Source organism: Aotus nancymaae, unplaced genomic scaffold, assembly GCF_030222135.1.
Source record: "Aotus nancymaae isolate 86718 unplaced genomic scaffold, 86718_ANA_hifiasm-v0.15.2.pri h1tg000040l, whole genome shotgun sequence".
NCBI lineage: Eukaryota > Metazoa > Chordata > Mammalia > Primates > Aotidae > Aotus > Aotus nancymaae.
Genome location: NW_026988454.1, coordinates 41,675,502 through 41,682,614, shown reverse-complemented (window position 1 = coordinate 41,682,614; position 7,113 = coordinate 41,675,502). Strand labels below are relative to the sequence as shown.

The 7,113-nt window shown below is 42.7% G+C and overlaps 1 protein-coding gene across 2 annotated transcripts in view; it reads left to right on the top strand.

The window, feature by feature from the left end:
* The first annotated feature begins 2,025 nt into the window (after positions 1-2,025).
* The window catches only part of NCOA7 (nuclear receptor coactivator 7), a 161,422-nt gene continuing 156,334 nt past the window's right edge, over positions 2,026-7,113 (top strand). For both annotated transcript variants that reach the window (XM_012475709.2, XM_012475707.2), the window contains exon 1: positions 2,026-2,133. The gene's annotated coding sequence lies outside the window, so the exon portion shown is untranslated. The remainder of the gene's footprint in view (positions 2,134-7,113) is intronic.

Genomic DNA, 7,113 nt, shown 5'->3' with positions numbered 1-7,113 from the left:
ATTTATTGACAAAACATAGAGTCCATAGAGAGAAAAACAAAAGGGGCCTCTTGGTAGTAAAGGGTGGGAAATCTGTAAGTCAATGGACATTTCCTTCAGAAACTACATTCAAAACTTAATTTTGCTGAAGAGTAAGCAACTGCCAAGTTATCCTCCTAAGTGACTTGATCCTGTTACTTATACAACACATATGTACATATACATTCCTATAATCAAGTAATTCTAAATTTGGGGGAATATCATAAATAATAATAATCTTTTGAAAATAAACCAGAGTGTGTCAGGAAGCAGCCAAGTCACATGCCTCTGGGTGCTTCCTGGACAAGCGCAGTGCAGCTCCCACAGGACCTCACACCCAATCTTCAATTTGCTTAAAAGAACTATCTCGAAAAATCTTAGCTATTTAGTCACAATTTGTCCTTGCCATGGAACATGTTTTTCTTTTGCCTTTTTAATAACCTTAGATTTCAAAATCATAAAAGCACACATCAAAGAATTGTGAGAGCAGCTCAGCTTCTCTGGAGATCGCAAATCATGTTCTTTTGATACAATGCAAACAGCTCTTTATATTTTAGGCACCTAATTTTCCCTTACTAAATAATTTACAAACAACACAATAGCTACAGAAAACAACAACAAACAAAAATAAACAGAAAAATTCCAACATCTTCACCTTCAAATCCCAAAGACATAAACCTGACATCTAAATTAATATGTGCTTGGTGCAAAATTGGGCAATTATTTCACATTTGCAAGATAGTATAACATGACCATCTGCTACCGAAATGCCAAAATCACCACTGTTAACGCTTTGCTCCACCTTGCAGAGAGGTTATTAAAGTTTAAGTAGCATCAAAAACCCAGAGGAGGCTGCTATCCAGTGTATCTGTGTGAAAGGCCTGTGACATACTGTTATCAGATTAGCTGCAGGCTCTTCCTTGAAATGTTTTTCTGAGTATAAGAGTGAATGAACTCCTCGGCCAGATCCTCCTAGTCATCTTGCAGTGCTGATTATGGGACCGCAGAGGGAACAGCACCCAACTGGGGATGGGCAGCTCACAGGCACAGGCCCCGCAGCTGATGCAAACCTTCTCCTCCAAGGTTCTGCCGAGTCTCTGCCAAGAGTCGGCTGGAGGGCCCAACTGCTATGCTCTTATTGCTGTAATGATTGCAATTTGGCAGCATCCAGGATGCTGTACGGGAAAAGGAGGGGGAGGAGATGGTGGGCCCCTCTGCTAAAGGCAACGCCGGAAGGGACAGAAGGATGAATTTATTGTGGCCAGCGGTCCCGAGCTGGAAGGAAAGTCAAAGGGCTTTAAAGCTCGGGGAGACGCTCCAACTCCTGCTCTGCTCTCAAAGCCTTACTTCCCACGAAGAGTAGGGGCCGAGTAGAGGCCAGCTGTAGGGGGGATGCGGCCAGGGGTGAGGTAAGAGGACCCTCCTAGGTGCCGCTGCCAGGCGGCGGTTCGCCGGGGCAGCAAAGCGCCGGAGCTCGGGAGGCGCCACAAAGGGCTGAGGCCTGCGGAGGCCGCGCGCCCAGCTCTCCGTGGCGGAGCCGCAGGGCTCGCGGCAGCCGCGGCTGCAGCAGCCGCTGATAGCCGGGGTGCCCAGCCTCCCAGCCTCCCAGCTCGGAGGTCGCGGGGGCGGGGAGGATGCCGGAACTGCAGCCCGAACCTCGGAGCCCGGACGCCAAGCTCCCTGGCCTCCGCAACCCCGGAGGGGCGCAGCGCGCGCCGCGGGCCGGGCGGAGCTAGAGGCGGGCGTCTGTACTGCGTCGCGCCACCCGCCGCTCCCCGCCTTCGGCCGGGCCCGGGAGCCTTTGGCGGCCGATGCCCTGAAGGTGGGCGCAGCTGCGGGGATGGCGAGGCGTCGCGCGTGGGAAGAGGCTTAAGACATCCGACGGCGGCGGCTGCGCCCACCCGATTGGGACGCCGGGCCCCGCGAGCGCGCGCCTCGGAGTTCCCGCCTCCTCCCCTGGCTCCTCCTCGGCGTACGGTCCTCCCCCGACCCCTCCTTCCACCAGCCGAGAGGATGCGCTCCCCGGCGCCCAGCAGCGGAGGCCACCGCTCCCAGAAATGCACGCGCCCGAGCCCCATTTCCTGGACCCCAGGAACCGGCGCCCCCGCCCTGTAGGTAGGTAGTGAGGCGGGGCCCAGCCCTCGCCGCCGCCCGCTGCTGATGCTGCTGCCCCGGCGAGGCCGCGGGCAGGGGCCAGGACTGGCCAAAGTTGCCTCCCGCCGGGGCTCGGTGGAGCGCTCGGAGGTGTGCTAATGGCGCTGGGCGCAGCCCCCTGTGAACCTGAAAACCTCTGCGTGAGCTTGGGAGGCCGAGCGGGGGCGAAGGAGAGCTAGACCCTTCCCCGCCCACCCCCTGGGGGCCTGCGGGGGTGCGCGTCGGTGCGGGGGTGGGGAGGACAGGTTGGCATGGGGCTTATTTGGGGGAGAAGACCGTTGGATTTTTAGCAGCTCAGGTGGAAATGTGTCACAGTGTTTTTCCGGCTGGATTAGCAGATGCGTTCTTCCCGTCTTTCTAGCCAAAACATGTAGAAAGGCAAAGCGTTATATTAGCGGCATGTAGAAGTCGCTGTGGATTTTTGTGTGTATTTCAGAGCTAGCTGGTTGGTATATAAAATCGATGTTGTAAACCCTTACCGTCAACACGTTAGAGCCAGTTTAGAGAAAGTCCTTCTAGAAGTCAGATTATTTGGGAGATCGATGAGGCTGGGATATTGTTGTACTGCCTATTTAAGAGCCTCCTGCTTACGTGAAGGGATGTGTTTTAAGAGTGGCAACTTTGATACAGGTGTCGGGAGTTGAGATTCTGCGGGAAGAATGTACCGGGTCAGCCAGTAGAGGCAGCCTTGTGCTCAGCCTAACTTCCAACTCGATGTTATGCTCTGTATTTCTTAGAAACTGGTTAGGTATGAATGCTTGCTTCTTTTCCCCTCTAGGTGTAAAGTTTATACATCAGAGCTTTTGGCAAGATTCTCTCTTCCCAGGCTGTCATTTTTTATTTTATATTCAGCAATAAGGTTTAAAGTTTTGAAAAATACATCACTGTAAGCTCCAATTTTATAGTCACTCTAGGTATAGAGATTTGGAGAAGTGACTCAGTATAATCTCGAAGAGGACAGAATCTTGCATCTGTTTTTTTTTTTTTTTATCCTGTAATCTTCATCTTACGCATAAGTGCTCATTAGTTATTTGTTGAATGAATGAACTGTTTCAAGCTTTCATCTAAAAACCACAATTTAGAATCACTATGTGTTCTGTGGATGGTGACATTTAATTAAATTTCAAAATTGTTTCTTTGTATAAATAGGCAAACTCAGTTATTTTAACATTTATATTTGAATTCTGACATTTTTAGGACCATATGCTATCTTTCTGTAATGTGTCATTAAGGTTATGAGGTAATTCTCCCCAACTCTTAAGTTCATTTCATGTCTAAGCTTGCAAAATTTCCAGTCTCATTGGTAATCATGCCTACTTCAACTATGGTCTCAAACACAATATAAAAAGTAAAAGTCGTGTATTAAAGAAAATTCTAAGTTATCCCAGAGGAGACAATGATTTGGTTAATAAGTGATGTATTAACTTGTTTTAGAGTTGAGGTTTTTCCGGTTTGATCTAATTATAATGTCTTTTATTATAGGCAAAAGTAGAAATAAAACATTTAGAAGGGTCTGTGATTCTTAAATGATTCAAATTATATGATATAGGTACAAATTTAAACTGTTTTTTTCTCAGTATATAAACATAGCAGTTTCCAAATTTGACAGCCAGGGGATTATGAAATGATGGTTATGGAAGATACAGTGTCTTTCTGCTTTAAAATGTTATATTATTTTGAAAAAAAATATCAAAGTTAACTGCATCACACTTTATTTGCTTTATTTTTGCACTATGATATTTTCTGTTTTGATTTTTTTTCTCCGTCACATATATTTCATGAGTCAATGTGAACTTCTTTTCGATCTCTGCTTAGCAATATTATCTGGGAGAGCTCCCAGATTTTCCTTCTGTCATTTTAATGCATCTTGACCATCTTCACTTTGTATTACCCAAATGACTTATTTTTACACAATATGGTAGGCCATATTTTATGACTATTGCTTCTCCAACCTACTTATGTTGATGGATAAGGAAATAACATTTTTCCTATAAAAGGTAATAAGACTGCAGGAACCAACAGTGGGCGGGAACTTATGAAAAAAATTAATTTGTTATGATTTATTAAAACAAAGCCAAAATTCCCTCCTGCAATAAAGATAATTACATTTTACACTTCTTAAATTTGTAACCCAGGGTATTGAGCAATTAATTTACCTGGTTCTTCTTCCTTGAGCACTTTAAGCTTTTCAAAAAAGCCTTCCCTTTTGGTTACAGTAAGCTCTCTTTACCTTGTTACTTGTAAGCACTTACTTGTTCATTTTACAAGTCGGAGTTGAGCCTTTAACTGCTCAATTTAACTGCTATTGCTTTAGGCCTTGGGATCACAGTCAAATAAGAGCTCTAATCTCAGAATTGAAGAGGTATTTTTCTCTTGTGTGTGTCAGGCATCCAAATGCGCAGTGCCTTTGGGATTGGATGATTCACTTTTGGGTCCTACCTCCTGATCCCCCAGCACTCCGCCTCCACAGGCACCACCAGAATTCAATCCAAGACCTGGATATCCTCTGTCTTCCTAAAGGCTGTATTTTAGAATCCTGTATTCCTTTCTTGCTGAATGCCATTTACGATTGTTTTTTAAATCCCAGGCCATAATTTTTTGTTTGTTTCAATTCAACAGGATCTACTCAATTCACATGTGCTAGAATCAAAATTGTTGGTTACAGGAAAAAATATATAGAAGTAAATTTGTATGACCTTGAATTTCAGACATAGGGAGTACATGAAGAGTAATTGCTGTGTACTGGTCTCCCCTCAACAGTGATACAAAATGCATTTGTTTCTGCACATGCCAGAGAATATGAATTTTCTGTTGCTAAATTTGATCAGAAGCTTAATTGAGAGAAATGATGTTTATGGGGGTTTGGCTGAACAAAGGCCATGATGTCAATCTATTCCCTTCTAATACTAGCTGTTAGACCAGGAGCATAGCCAGATCGTCAGAAGCTGTACTTTGGTACCTTGTTTTGCATCCTTAACACCCCCCACTATGCTCACACTAAAGGATTTTATTAATACAGCCAGAGGAAACTTGCTGTTATGTTATCTTCGAAATGTGGTTATGATCATGGTTCTTTCTATGGTTCCTGTTTGAAGACTCTTGCAAGAAATTCCATTTAACTTTAAATGCCAAAGAAAAGCTTTACTTGCCCTGAACAATTTGTATTTTTCTCTGTTTGTGTGTGTGTGTGTGTGTGTGTGTGTATGTGTCGTGTCTTTTCATCTTGCAAATGAGAATCAAATCATTGATTATATTTCCCCTTCTAAGTTGGCAACTAGGAAATGAACAGTCAATTTGCAACTCAATTTTAATAATCATATAAAAATTTATAACCTAATATCAATATTCTATCATTCCCTTTGGTTTTGAACTTCTGTTCTATCTTGTTTTTCTTGATTCTGATGTTTATCTAATTATGTTTTTGCATTTAATTGAATTATATTCAAGATGACTAATATCCTTTGTGGAACAAGGCAGATTATAAAACATAAAACCAAATAAATGAAAACATTGCACAATTGATCTCTGGACACAGTATGTTTTTGATGAACACGTTTAATTGGTTACATTAAATGTTTTGAACAAGAATTGCAAATTTAGTACATTTGACCTTTGATAGCCAAATGGAAAACAATGTTACATAGTTTTACAAAACTTTTTTTTTTAATTCTTACATTTATATTCACTCATTACTAATTTGAAGTTAATAAAGCTATTCAGTTTAAGTCAATTATATTTGGAGTACCTTAACTGTCATATAGGTTGAACAGAAGTTTCAATAGAATAAAGTCATTTTTAGCCAAAGATCTAGCCTAACTTAGCATAACATTCACCAGAGTGAATCAACAATCTGACCTTCACATTAGTGATTCATGTGATTTATCCTTGTTTTAATAAGTCATAGTCTTCTCTGAACTTCATTTATTTACCATGAAATTTAAAAGAAAAGAGCTCCCTGAGTTAATTCGTAATACTGATGTTTTGACAACTAATTAAATTGGTTGAATTTACCCAGATAACTCATTATTTACATCTACATGGTAAGTTAAGCTTGATACATTTGTCACTACGGTAAACAGAAAGATTGGCCTTTCTCAAGAGTCAGTCATTGGTACAGTCTGGTAGCCATTGCCATATAAATGATCTGAATTCAAAAGTGAACTTAAAACATAAGGGGGGTTTGGAGGGGGACTTGGGCAGGTTTGTACATAGAAGCATCTCATTCCGATAACCTTCATGTCTTCTTTTAAAATTTATTTTTAGAATAGGTAGTATCCTCATGGTTCAAAAGGTACGAATGGCTCTAGAGTGAAAAGACTCCTTCTCATCCTCATTCCCAGTCACCCATTTCACTAATCCACAGGTAACCAGTGTTAGTTGAGAATCTTCTGGTGACATTTTATGCATATATAAGCAAATATGAGCATAGAAGCTGCTCATTTTCTCTCCTAACCTGTCTCTGATTCACTCTATTCCATTCCCACTGCCTCTGTTTGGCTCCTTAGATGCCATGGACTGTTGTCTGCTTTCTGCCTTGCTCTGCTTTTCAGCCCTCCACATTCTAGCCGGCTGTCCTTCCAAACTTCCCCCTTTAGGCCCTCTAAAAGATTTCCATCATACACCGGGAGGAATCTGCACATTTTACCCTGGTCTTTTGGACCCTGAGAGATTCATCTCCTGTCCCTGTCCCTCCTTGTCATGTGTTTTACCCACAGGCATTCTTAGCTAAGTCCCTGTGACCCATTTCATAGACCCATTAAAAAACCTGATGGAAAGTTCAAGTTGCCATCATGCACTATAGACACCATTAGCCTACATGACCTTGTTTGTGGACCCCCAAGTGAAAAATTTGTATTTTAGTAATACAAAACGAATTGCCACTTTCTGCACATGGATAGAGTGTGACTTTTCTTCTCCATGCTGTTCCCTCTGCTTGGAACA